The following is a 14,031-nucleotide window of genomic DNA, read 5'->3' as shown; positions in this document are numbered from 1 at the left end:
TGTCTCACCAGTAAGAATGACTTGATATACAGGATGGGACAAAAGTAGGTTTATAGTTGTGAGTACACAAAACACACTTTATTCTTGCATTATTGTTTATTAATTATTGCATTATTTCCCTTAAAAAACTGTAAACCTACTTTTGCCCCATCCTATATACATATTTAGATAGATATCATTATAAAGTTAAGAAATTATCTTCTAGTTTTATTTTAACAAGACTATTTTAAAAATCAGGAATGATTGTTAAATTTTTCCTCATGAGTTTTCTTAATCTACTGATACACTCCTAACAGTTCTCTTTTATCTGGTTAATGTGACTATTATGTTAATTTATTCTTAATATTGCAGTCTTCTTGTATTTTGGAATAAATCTAGCTTAGTCAATCACCAAGAAGATATAACAGTTCTAAAATGTTACCTAATAATACAGCTTCAAAATATATTAAACGAAATTGAACCAACCTCCATTTGACAAATTCATCACAAAGGTAGAATATTTGTCTTCTAACTGAAGACCTTAGTACATTTAAATTAATTTTGCTGCTGATACAATTTATCTGTCTGTATTTCCTAAAGTGAATTATTCATAGTTTCCTATGTAATCTACACTTGCCTGCCTTTGCTTGTGTTATATTCCCACTTTCTAAAATGTATTTCCCTAACACCTCTTATCCTTCTTACATCTACACACAAGCACAATTTCCTCTTCTTTTCAAAGGTCCAGCCTGAATTCCACCTTCTTATCCAAAAATTCTCTGATTTAAGAGTGAGAAGTAATTATTGCTTAAGTTTCTATAGCATTTTATCTTTATCTCTCCAGGAACAAAGCAGACCAAAAGAAAGTAGAAGGAGGACAATTATATAGCTCAGGGCAGAAACCAATAAAATATTTTTAAATGTTATAAAGCCAGTTTTTTTTTTTTTCAAAAAGAAAAATAATTGCTAAATTTTAGCTAGCCTGACCATAAAGAATAAAAAGACATAAAATGTATAATCAGAAATAAAAGTGATGACCTCAGAGAAATTAAAAGGATAATGACAGAATATTAACAATTGTAGACCCAACAATTCCACTTCTGGGAATATATGCAAGGAAACCTGAAAAACTAATTTGAAAGAATATATGTAATGATATGTTCATTGCAGCATTATGTACAATAGCAAAGATCTGGAAGCAGCCCAAGTGCCAATAAGTAGATAAGTGGATAAAAAGCTGTGGTGCATTTACATAATGGAATACTACCCAGTGGTAAAAAAAAAAAAAAAAAGGAAATCTTATCTTTTTGACAGCATGGATGAACCTGGAGATTATAATGCTAAGTGAAATAAATAAGTCAGAGAAAGACAATGATTTCACTTATATAGAAAATATAATGAACAAAATAAAATAACAAATAATATAGGAACAGACTCATAGACACAGAGAACAGACTGATACCTGTCAGAAAGGGTGAAGTTTGGGAGCTGGATAAAAAAGTTAAAGTGATTAAGCAAAAACAAACAAAAACACTAACAATTTTATGTGAAGAAATTAGACAAATCACACAAATTAACAAAACACGTTTGTGGAAATTCTGAATAGACCTATATTAAGGGAACGAATTTGAATGAGTAATTAACATGAATCCCAGGCAGATCTTTTCAGAAGGCAGAGGATGAATTACATCCTAATTTATTTTATGAAGTCATTATATTATCCCAATATCAAAGTCAGATAAATATATCACAAGGAAAGCAAATTGACTAATACCTTGAGTGTAGATGCAAAATTCTTACTAAAATACATAAAATTTTAAGCAACATAAGAAAGTAAAATTTATTATAACAATGTAAGGTTGGTTTAATAGCTTAAAATTAATTAATTTAATAAACCAAATTAATAAAATAAAGAAAATGCAGATAATTATCTCAATAAATACTCAAAAAATATTTGTTAATAGCAAATAGTCATTCAGGGTAACAACTCTCAACAAACTAAGGATAGAAATTAAATTTCTCATTTTGATAAAGAATATATATATAGGCCCTGGCAGGTTGGCTCAGCGGTAGAGCATCGGCCTGGCGTGCGGGGGACCTGGGTTGGATTCCTGGCCAGGGCACATAGGAGAAGCGCCCATTTGCTTCTCCACCCCCACCCCCTCCTTCCTCTCTGTCTCTCTCTTCCCCTCCCGCAGCCAAGGCTCCATTGGAGCAAAGATGGCCCGGGCGCTGGGGATGGCTCCTTGGCCTCTGCCCCAGGCGCTAGAGTGGCTCTGGTTGCGGCAGAGCGACGCCCAGGAGGGGCAGAGCATCGCCCCCTGGTGGGCAGAGCGTCGCCCCTGGTGGGCGTGCCAGGTGGATCCCGGTCGGACGCATGCGGGAGTCTGTCTGACTGTCTCTCCCCGTTTCCAGCTTCAGGAAAAAAAAAAAAAAAAAAAAAAGAATATATATATATATATAAACACTTCAGCTATCATTATATTAACCTTAAAAGATAAAATGTTTTTACTTAATATCAGAAACAAGGTAAAAATGTCCATTTTCAGCCTATCTATTCCACAATGTACTTGGGGTTCTAGCCAGTTTACTGAGACAAAAATAAGAAATTAAAGGCATACTTACTGAAAAGATAAAAAGTACAAAAATACATGTGTTCTTATTTGCAGATGACATCAATAGCATGATCTTTCTGGAAAAACCTATCATGAACTTCAAAACAGAAAACTTTTGATTTCAAGAGATACCATTAAGAAAATGAAGAAATAATTCAGAGACAAAAGAATTATTTGCGCCCTGGCCGGTTGGCTCAGCAGTAGAGCGTCGGCCTAGCGTGCGGAGGACCCGGGTTCGATTCCCGGCCAGGGCACACAGGAGAAGCGCCCATTTGCTTCTCCACCCCTCCGCCGCGCTTTCCTCTCTGTCTCTCTCTTCCCCTCCCGCAGCCAAGGCTCCATTGGAGCAAAGATGGCCCGGGCGCTGGGGATGGCTCTGTGGCCTCTGCCTCAGGTGCTAGAGTGGCTCTGGTCGCAACATGGCGATGCCCAGGATGGGCAGAGCATCGCCCCCTGGTGGGCAGAGCGTCGCCCCTGGTGGGCGTGCCGGGTGGATCCCGGTCGGGTGCATGCGAGAGTCTGTCTGACTGTCTCTCCTTGTTTCCAGCTTCAGAAAAATGAAAAAAAAAAAAAAAAAGAAGAAGAATTATTTGCAAATATTATATCTGAAAAAGGATAAGCATACAAAATGTATTTCTTAAAATTTAAAAACTCAAGAATAAGAGGAAACCCCCACAAATGTGCAATGCAAAAAACTTTAATAGACATGTCATCAAAGAAGATATATAAATGGCTAATAAGCACCAAAAAATATATTAAACATCATTAATCACTAGGGAAGAGAAAATCAAAACTTCAAAGGGATATCATTACACACTTTCTAAGATGGATATTTTTAGAAAGACCAAAATACCAAGTGCTCCTGTGAATGTGAAGAAACAACTGGTCATACATTTATGTTGGGTGGTATAGGATGGTATAGTTACTTTGTAAAACAGTTTAGAAATTCCTTATAAGGGAAATCTCACCATGTAAACCAGAAATTCTGCACAAAAATATTTATGGCAGCATTATTCAAAATAGCCAAACATTGAAATCAATAAAAATGTACATCAATTATTGAATTAATAAGCATGATGTGGTAGATTCCAAGATAGCAATGGAGTAGGCATATGTTCCAACTACCACTTCCCAGGACCAAATTGGATTACAACTTAATTTAAGAACAATCCTGTTGAAAAACCAACTTTGGACTAAACGAAGAGGACTCTATAACCAAACCTCACAGAAGCAGCCACTCCGAGACTGGTAGGAAGGGCAAAGATGCAGAAAGGATTGCACTACTCCCAGGATTGAAAGGAATGCTGAGAGTCCAGAGGGACTCTCACTGTGGGGAGGGTCACCTGATAAGTGTGGGTGCTCAGCCCCAGGCCCAGAGCCCCAGCCTAGAGCCCCAGAGCCTAGAAGAGGTGCCCAGACAGCATTTGGCTGTGAAAAGAGCTGGGTTTCTGTCTGTGAGAAAGAAACGTAGCCCTCAGAAACACAGGCTCTGTCTTAAAGGGCCCGAACAGAAAATCTCATTCACAGCCACTTACCCAGGGCTCTGGTGGAGGGAGAGCTGAGAGGACTAAAGTTGCGTGAGGAGAGTTTAAAATTGGAGGCTCAGGAGAGACACTGTGGGGGATGGCCACCAGAACCCCTGTGCTGAGTCATTCTCCAGTACTGCAGTCGCCATCTTGCTTGGTTAGAGCGTCCCCTCTGAGCGGCACCAGCCTTGAGAGAAGCAACTCCTCCGCCCCAGGGAGTTTCTACTGCTACAGTCATGGCGACTGGGTAGTGTTGAAAAGCCAGGAGGCAGGGATGCGTCAGTAACTCAGTTTTCTGGTGTTGAGGCTGGAACTCCCCACCCCCAATCTTCTGAAGCTAAGACTGATAATTCCATCTCATGGGAGACTCAGTGGAAACTGTCTAGAGTGCAGTCAGACCACACCTCTGGGTTTTAGAGGCCGTATTCACTGCATCCAGGGGATATACTCCACTGAAGCCTGTGAAAAAATTCTGGACAGACCGACACCTGAAGCTGGGGCAAAGCCACAACCACATCCCTTCCTAATCCCTGAATTTCCATAGGCTCCAGGCTCTAGCAGAGGTTTATTCCAACAAGCAGACAGCCAGCAGACAGAGGCTGTAGGAGGCAGGACTCAGGGAACCTGGGCCTTTTAAGCAGATTTTGCCCCAGGCCCAGAGTGGATAAAAGCCAGCCTAGGAGTACAGCTTGGTATTTCCATGTGCACCTCAGCCCAGCAGAGGCAACCACAAACTCTGGATTGCTTGTAGCTCCAAGAAGGTTGCTGAGGGCCAGTCATGGGCAGTGTCTTCCACTGGTCTGCACCCGGTTCCTGCCAGGGAGGCCCAGGGCTGGCATTTCCAGTGGCCAGTTGCAGAAAGAATTTGTTGAGGACCTAACAACCTTTGCTAGAATGGTATCCAAAGGAAGGGCTCCTCCCATCTGGCCCAGCTGAGGCAAATTTTGCTCTCTGTGATCAGCACTGGCACAGCAGCTCATGTGCATTGGATATGGTGGAGCTTCACAGTCAGCTGGCCTGGGACTGGATATCCAGCCTTGCTGGGCTAGATTGCACTGGGGAAAGGGAGAGAGGCTTGGAGCATGCAAATTTAAAGTGTGTCTCCCTGTGAACCTATTGTTGTGTCTGGTTGAGGGGCTTAGCCTCTCTCTGGGGGGGCATAGTCAACCCCAGGAGAGGACTTTCTCAGTCTACCTCCCAGAGACCAAGGTCTCACCAGCTGTAAGAACTTTTGCAGAGGGGACTGTCAGCCCCACTTCAATCTGAACGTGCTGCTCACCTTTTTGGGGAGAAATAAAATGTGAGTATCCAGCAGTAGCTGAGGGATTAGGATCTGGAATAGAGGCCACATTCTCTGTACTGAGCTATTGACCAAGAGACCCCTGAAGTAGGGAAGTAGGGGGGGTCTTACTAATGTTGAATTACCAACCTCAGTTGCCCTAATCCAATAAGCTTGCAACCTGTAGCAGGGTTGGTTGGGTGAGGCCAGTTTGAGCCCACACTATGGTCTTTCTACAGAAGACTCTATAGGAATGACCAGACAGCTGCAAGAGGAGGTGGAGCAGCTGAAAAGTGGAGGCAAATATTATGGAGCTTGGGGTTTTTATGGAGCTACTGTCATCTCTAAGTAGGAGGAAGCTGATTCTTCTACATAGGTTGTCATCTCCTGTATTACCCAGGCACAGAAATAAAGACACAAACAGTGAAGAACAGTAGTTCCTGATAAGTAGCCCAAAGCAATTTACAAACACTAGCTGATGCCAGCTCAAAAAGATCTAGAACCAACACAACTGGTAGTGGGTGGCAGACAGCACCAACCCTAGACTTAGCTAGCTACAAAAGCATCATGACCTAAGGAGGAGTGTAGCAGGCACCTGACACTGTGGAGAATAAATATGCCCAACAAGACAGACATTGTAAAGTGTGTAATACACATGATCAAGGTTGACTCTTAGAGCCAGCCAGTCTAAAGAAATAACCATACCCAGGAAAAGTCCAACTGCTTTCAATACTCACATACAACTGGAGGGAAAATATTACCCTCAAGAAGCATTCCTAGAACAAGGAAAACAGATGACCTGGAGGGCAGTACTACTGAGCCCATCTTTCTCATAATGACACCACAAAAAGTTCAAAGTCAGACAGCATTACCTAATACACAGAAAAAAGAGCAAAGAAATGCAACCCAAATGAATCAACAAAAGAAATCCCCAGAAAAAAGAACTAAATTAAATGGAAGCAACCAAACTACCAGAGTTTAAAATAATAATTTTTAAGATGCTCAAGGATCTTAGAGTAACAATAGATGGTCACAATGAACACCTAAATAAAGAGATAGCAAGTATCAAAAAGGACAATGAAATAATAAAAACAAACCAGTCAGAAATGACAAAAGAATATCAGAAAAGAAGAAGGAATCAACAACAGGCTGGATGAAGCAGAGGATAGAATCAGCGATTTAGAAGACAAGATAAACATAAGCACAGAAGTAGAGCCGCAAAATGAAAAGAGGCTCAAAAAGACTGAGGAAACTCTAAGAGACTTCTGTGACAACATGAAGAAAAACAACATCACAATATAGGGGTCCATGAAGAAGAAGAGAATAAACAAGGGATAAAGAACCTGATTGAAGAAATCATAGGTGTAAATTTCCTTAATTGATGAAGGAAAAAGTTACACAAGTTCAAGAAGCACAGAGAGTCACATTAAAGAGGAACCCAAGGAGGACTACACCAAGACACAACATAATTAAAATGCCAAAGTTAAGAGACAAAGAAAGAATACTAAAAGCTGTAAGAGAAAAGTCATTAATTACCTGCAGAGGAGCCACCATAAGGATGACATCTGACTTCTCAACAGAAACACTTGAGGCCAGAAGGGAATGGCAAGAAATATTCAAAGTGACGCAAAGTAAGAACCTACAACCAAGACATCTTTATTCAGCAAGGCTGTTGTTTAAAATTGAAGGAGAAATAGAAAGCTTCCCAGACAAAAACAAAAACAAAAAAAATCAATTCAAGGAATTCATTACAACCAAAACAGTAGTGCAAGAAATGTTAAGGAGTTTGCTCTAAAAAGAGCATAGGAAAAAAAAGAAAGAAATCAAGGAAAAGAGAAATGTAGATTTAAAGAATAAAATGGCAATTATTAAGTACCTGTTGGTAATAACCATAAATATAAATGGATTAAATGCTCCTATCAAAACACATAAGGTAGCTGCATGGATAAGAAAACAGGACCCGTACATATGCTACCTATAAGAGAAACCACCTCAGAACAAAAGATACACAAAGATTGAAAGTGAATGGATGAAAAGAAGTATTTCACGCAAATGGAAATGAAGAAAAATCTGGGGTAGGAATACTTATATCTGACAAAATAGACTTTAAAAAAAAGGCTATACTAAGGGATAAAGAAGGTCACTACATAATGATAAAGGGAGCAATCCAATTGGAAGATATAACCATTGTAAATATTTATGTACCTAATATAGGAGCACGGACATATATAAAGTAGATTTTGATAAGCATAAAGCTCGAGATTAGCAGCAATACTATAATAGTAGGGGATTTTAATACCCCACTACCATCACTGGATAGATCCTCCAGACAGAAAATTAACAAAGAAAGAGTGGCCTTAAATGACACAATAGATCAACTGGATTTAATTGATACCTTCAGAATCTTTCACCCCCAAGCAGCAAAATACATATTTTTTTCAAGAGCTCATGGTACATTCTCTAGGATAGACCACAAGTTACGAAACAAAGTGAACCTCAATAAATTTAAGAAGATTGAAATCATATCAAATGTCTTCTCTGATCACAATGGCATGAAACTAGAAATTAACTACAATAGAGAAACTGAAAAACATTCAAACACTGGGAGGTTAAATAGCATGTCATTAAATAATGAATGATTTAAAATATGAGCTCAAGAAGAAATAAAAAATTTCCTTGAAACAAATGAAAATGAACATACAACTCAAAATTTATGGAACACAGCTAAAGCAGTTCTGAAAGGGAATTTCATAGCCTTACAGGCATACCTTAAGAAGCAAAAATAGCTCAAATAAACAACTTAACTTTGCATCTAAAAGAACTAGAAAAAGAACAACAAATAAAGCCCAGAGGAAGTAGAAGGAAGGAAATAATAAAGATCAGAGCAGAAATAAATAACATAGAGGCTAAAACAACAATACAAAAGATCAATGAAACCAAGAGCTGGCTCTTTGAAAAGATAAACAAGATTGACAAAAATTTAACCAGATTCTTCAAGAAAAAGAGAGAGAGGACTCAAATAAATAATATTAAAAATAAAAGTGGAAAAGTATCAACTGAGACTGCAGGAATACAAAAGATTGTAAGAAAATATTATGAAATTCTTCATGCCAAGAAATGAAACAACCTAGGTGAAATGGATAAATTCCCGGAAGTATACAATCTTCCAAAACTCAATCTGGAAGAATCAGAAAACCTAAGCAGAGCAATTTACAACAAATGAAATTGAAACACTTATCAGAAACTCCCAGCAAATGAAAGTCCTAGACCGGATAACTTCACAGGCAAAATTTACCAAATATTCCAAGAAGAACTAACACCTATCTTTCTCAAGCTATTTTTAAAAATTCAAGAGCAGGGAAGACTCTCAAGCTCCTTTATGAGAAAGACATTATCCTCATTCCAAAAGCAGGTAAAGACACTTCAAAGAAAAGAAAATTATAGGGCAATATCCCTGATGAACTTAGATGCTAAAATTCTCAAAAAAATATTAGCAAACTGGATCCAGTAATATATAAAAAATATCATACATCATGATCAAGTGGGATTTATTCTGGGGAGGCAAGGCTGGTATTTGCAAATCAATACATGTAATTTATCACATAAACAAAAGGATAAAAATTACATGCTAATGTCAATAGATACAAAAATTTTTAAATAAAATCCAGCACCCATTTATGATCAAAACTCTCAGCAAAGTGGGAATACAGGGAACATTTCTCAACATAATAAAGGCCATCTATTACAAACCCACAGCCAACATCATAAGCAATGGGCAAAAATTAAAAGCAATACCTTAAGATCAGGAACAAGGCATGGGTGCCCCTTTGACCCCTCTTATTCAACATAGTTCTGGAAGTCATAGCCACAGCAATCAGACAAGAAGAAAGAATAAAAGGCATACAGATTGGAAAAGATGAAGTAAAACTATCTTTTTTGCTGATGATATGATACTGTACATAGAAAACCCTAAAGTTTCAGTTAAAAAACTACTGGACCTAGCCCTGGCCGGCTGGCTCAGCGGTAGAGCGTCGGCCTAGCGTGCGGAGGACCCGGGTTCGATTCCCGGCCAGGGCACACAGGAGAAGCGCCCATTTGCTTCTCCACCCCTCCGCCGCGCTTTCCTCTCTGTCTCTCTCTTCCCCTCCCGCAGCCAAGGCTCCATTGGAGCAAGGATGGCCCGGGCGCTGGGGATGGCTCTGTGGCCTCTGCCTCAGGTGCTAGAGTGGCTCTGGTCGCAACATGGCGACGCCCAGGATGGGCAGAGCATCGCCCCCTGGTGGGCAGAGCATCGCCCCTGGTGGGCGTGCTGGGTGGATCCCGGTCGGGCGCATGCGGGAGTCTGTCTGACTGTCTCTCCCTGTTTCCAGCTTCAGAAAAATGAAAGAAAAAAAAAAAAAAAAAAAAAAAACTACTGGACCTGATAAATGAATTCAGCAAGGTGGCAGGATATAAAATTAATATTCAGAAATCAGTGGCATTTTTATATACCAACAATAAACTGTCTGAAAAAGAAATTAAGGAAACAATCCCCTTCACTATTGCAACAAAAAAATAAAGTACATAGGAGTAAATTTAACCAAGAAGTTAAAAGACTTGTACTCAGAAAGTTATAAAACATTGATAAAAGAAATCAAGAAAGATACAAAGAAGTGAAAGCATATACTGTGTTTATGGATACCAAGAATAAACATCATTAAAATGTCTATATTACCCAAAGCAATCTATAAACTCAATGCAATTCTTATTAAAATACCAATGGCATTCTTCAAAAATATAGAAAAAATATTCCAAAAACGTATATAGAATCATAAAAGAACATGAATAGCCTCAGCAAAATTGAAAATAAAGAGTAAAGTGGGAGGTATCACACTTCCTGGTATCAAGTTATACTACAAGGCCATTGTACTCAAAACAGCTTGGTACTGGCATAAGAACAGGCATATAGATCAATGGAACAGAACAGAGAACCCAGAAATAAACCCATGTTTATGGTCAATTGATATTTGACAAAGGAGTAAAGACAGATTCTTTAATAAATGGTGTTGGGAAATTTGGACAGGTACATGCAAAACAATGAAACTAGGCCACCAACTTACTCCATTCACAAAAATAAACTCAAAGTGGATAAAAGACTTAAATGTCAGTCATGAAACCATAAACATCTTGAAAGAAAACATAGGCAGTACACTCTCTAATATCTCTTGTAGCAATATTTTTGCCAATTTATCTCCACAGGCAAGTGAAATAAAGGAAAGAATAAACAAATGGGACTATATCAAACTACTGTGGTACCTTGAGATATGAATTTAATTCGTTCTGTAACTGAGCTTGTAAGTCAGTCAACTTATATATCAAACTGCCGATACTGGACCCATGCGCCAATGCGCCAACTAGCAGCAGCTTCCCGAATCACGACTTGCATTTCGAAATTTTGCTCAGATCTCAAATAAAAATATGGATTGAGTCGCAGCTCGTATCTTAAAAAATTCGTATTTTAGTCTGTTCATATCTCAAGGTACCACTGTAAAAAGCTTTTGCACAGCAAAAGACTCCATTAACAAAATAAAAAGACAACCCACACAATGGGAGAACATATTTGCCATTACGCCTAATAAGGGGGTTAATAACCAAAATTTATAAAGTACGTACTTCTAAAACTCAACACTAGGAAGGTAAACAATCCAATTAAAAAATGGGCAAAGGAACTGAACAGACACTTCTCCAAAGAGGTCATATAGATGGACAATAGGCATATGAAAAAATGCTCAACATTACTAATTATCAGAGAAATGCAAATTAAAACCACAATGAGATACCAGCTCACACCTGTCAGAATGGTGCTCATTAACAAATCAACACAATAAGTGCTGGTGAGGGTGTGGAGAAAAGGGAACCCTCCTGCACTGCTGGTGGGAATGCAGACTGGTGCAGCTACTGTGGAGAACAGTATGGAGTTTTCTCAAAAAATTAAAATGGAATTGCCATTTGACCCAGCTATCTCACTTTTAGGAATATATCCTAAAAAAACCAAATCATTGATTCAAAAGAAGATAGGCACCCCCATGTTTATTGCAGCATTGTTTACAATAGCGAAGATCTGGAAACAGCCCAAGTGTCCGTCAGTGGATGAGTGAATTAAAAAGCAGTGGTACTGCCTGACCAGGCGGTGGCACAGTGGGTAAAGCATTGGACTGGGATGCGGAAGACCCAGGTTCGAGACCCCGAGGTCGCCAGCTTGAGCATGGGCTCATCTGGTTTGAGCAAAAGCTCACCAGCTTGAGCCCAAAGTAACTGGCTCAAGCAAGGGGTTACTCAGTCTGCTGAAGGCCCACGGTCAAGGCACATATGAGAAAGCAATCAATGAACAACTAAGGTGTCGCAACGCACAACGAAAAACTAATGATTGATGCTTCTCATCTCTCTGTCCCTGTCTCTCTCTCTGTCTCTGTAAAAGAAAAAAAAATAAAAAGCAGTGGTACATATACACAATGGAATACTATGTGGCCATGAAAAAGAAGGAAATCTTAACTTTTATGACAGCATGGATGGACCTGGAGACTGTTATGCTAAGTGAAATAAGCCAGGCAGAGAAAGACAAATATCTTATGATCTCACTTATATGTGGAATCTAATGAAGAAAGTGAACTGAGGAATGGAATAGAGGCAGAGACAGGGTCACAGGGAGCAGAGGGAATGGAGATGAGGGGATGGGATCAGAGAAGGTGAAGGGATTAGTGAAATTATATATACATAATACAGAGATACAGATAACAGGACAGCAAAATCTCAGAATGAAGGGGGAGCGAGTAAGGGAGAGGGGAACATGAAGGTGGGGGTGAGGGTATTATATTCAGTGGGACACTGGAATCCATGTAAACACAATAAGTTAAATTTAATACAAATTAATAAAAATAAGCATAATGTGGTAAATGCATGCCATAGAATACTATTCAACAATTAAAAGCAATAAACCAATGACACAAATGAACTTCAAAGACATTTGTTAAGTGAAACAGGACATACACAAATGCTTTTATTATTCCATTTGAATCAAATTTCTAGGTAAGGCAAAACTACAGAGAGTGAAATCAGAGCCATGGTTGTCTGGGTTTAGGGCTTAGAATAGGTTTGAGTATAAATTGGAACTAGGAGATTTTGGAGGATGATAGAAGTCTTCAAAAACTGGACTCTGGTAATAGTTTCATAACTATTGATTTTACTAAACCATTCAACTCTACATTTACAATTCCTAAATAAAATTGTTAAAAATTTATTAGCAGCCCAATTCTGCTTTAACTAAAGTGTAATGTTCATTTCCCACACAGATCTTGGGTAGCTTGTCTACTTAATAATAATAATAATAGAGGAAGAAGCAGCAGCAGCAGTATTTGTAGTTGCTTCCAGACAAACTTTGGCAATTGGAGTAGAAGGGAACAGAAAAATCCTCAGAAGCAACAACAATTTACTTGCTCTGACATCTCTCTCCCTTCTAAACCACCACCAATAATCATTTTGATGTGAAAGGTTAGTTAAATTTGATCTCAGAAACACAAGAACTCATGCCTGACCAGGTGGTAGCATAGTGGATAAAGGGTCGGCCTGGGGCGCTGAGGACCCAGATTGAAAACCCCGAGATCAACAGCTTGAGCATGGGATCACAGATACAACCTCATGGTCGCTGGCTTGAAGCCCAACATTGCTGGCTTGAACAAGGGGTTGCTGGCTTGACAGGAGCCTCCTGGTCAAGGCACATACAAGAAGCAATCAATGAACTAAGGTGCCACAACTATGAGTTGATGCTTCTCATCTTTCTGTCCCTGCCTGTTCCTCTCAGTTTTTCTCAAAACACATACACACACACACACACACACACACACACACACACGTGCGTGTGCACATGCAAATTCACATAGTTTTGCACATTCTGGTGATATCTAGCACTTGGGACTCTGCTACTGCTAAATCCAAAGGTGAAAGCTCCACCAAAGTGCTAAAACCCAAAGATAAAAGGAAAAAAAGTCCTAGAAGAAGTTAGAGGATAAAATAAAAGCAACATCACGTAAAATGCAATGATACTTTTATCAAAATCCTCATTAAACACAAGGCAAACCAGAAGACAATGGAATGACATAATTAAAATGCTGAAAGTTAAAACTATCTAGCTAGAGTTCTACATCCAGTAAAGTATGTTTCAAAAATGAAGATAAACTATGGACATTTTTTAGATAAACAGAACCTGAGAGAATTTACTGCCAGCACTGCAAGAAAAGCTAATGGAATTTCCTCAGGCTGTTGAGAAATGATACCAGTTCCACAGGAAAGATTATGAAGCATGAAATTAGTACATATTGGAGTAAAGCAAATTGTAATTTCTTTAAAAGATACCTGCCTATTTAAAGCAAAACCAACAATATTATACTGTGGGGTTTATAAAATTTATGGTAGCAATAATACATGATATCTTCATGTTAGTTTGGGCAGCCATAACAAGGTATCAGAGATTGGGTGGCTTATAAACAATAGAAATTTATTTCTCGCATTTCTTTAGGCTAGAAGTCTGAGATCAGCATGCCAGCATGGTTGAGTTTTCATGAGGACTGCCTCCCAGGTTTCTGACTTCTCACTTCTT

The sequence above is a fragment of the Saccopteryx leptura genome, chromosome 1 (genome assembly GCF_036850995.1).
Source record: "Saccopteryx leptura isolate mSacLep1 chromosome 1, mSacLep1_pri_phased_curated, whole genome shotgun sequence".
NCBI lineage: Eukaryota > Metazoa > Chordata > Mammalia > Chiroptera > Emballonuridae > Saccopteryx > Saccopteryx leptura.
This window is presented reverse-complemented; position numbering follows the sequence as displayed.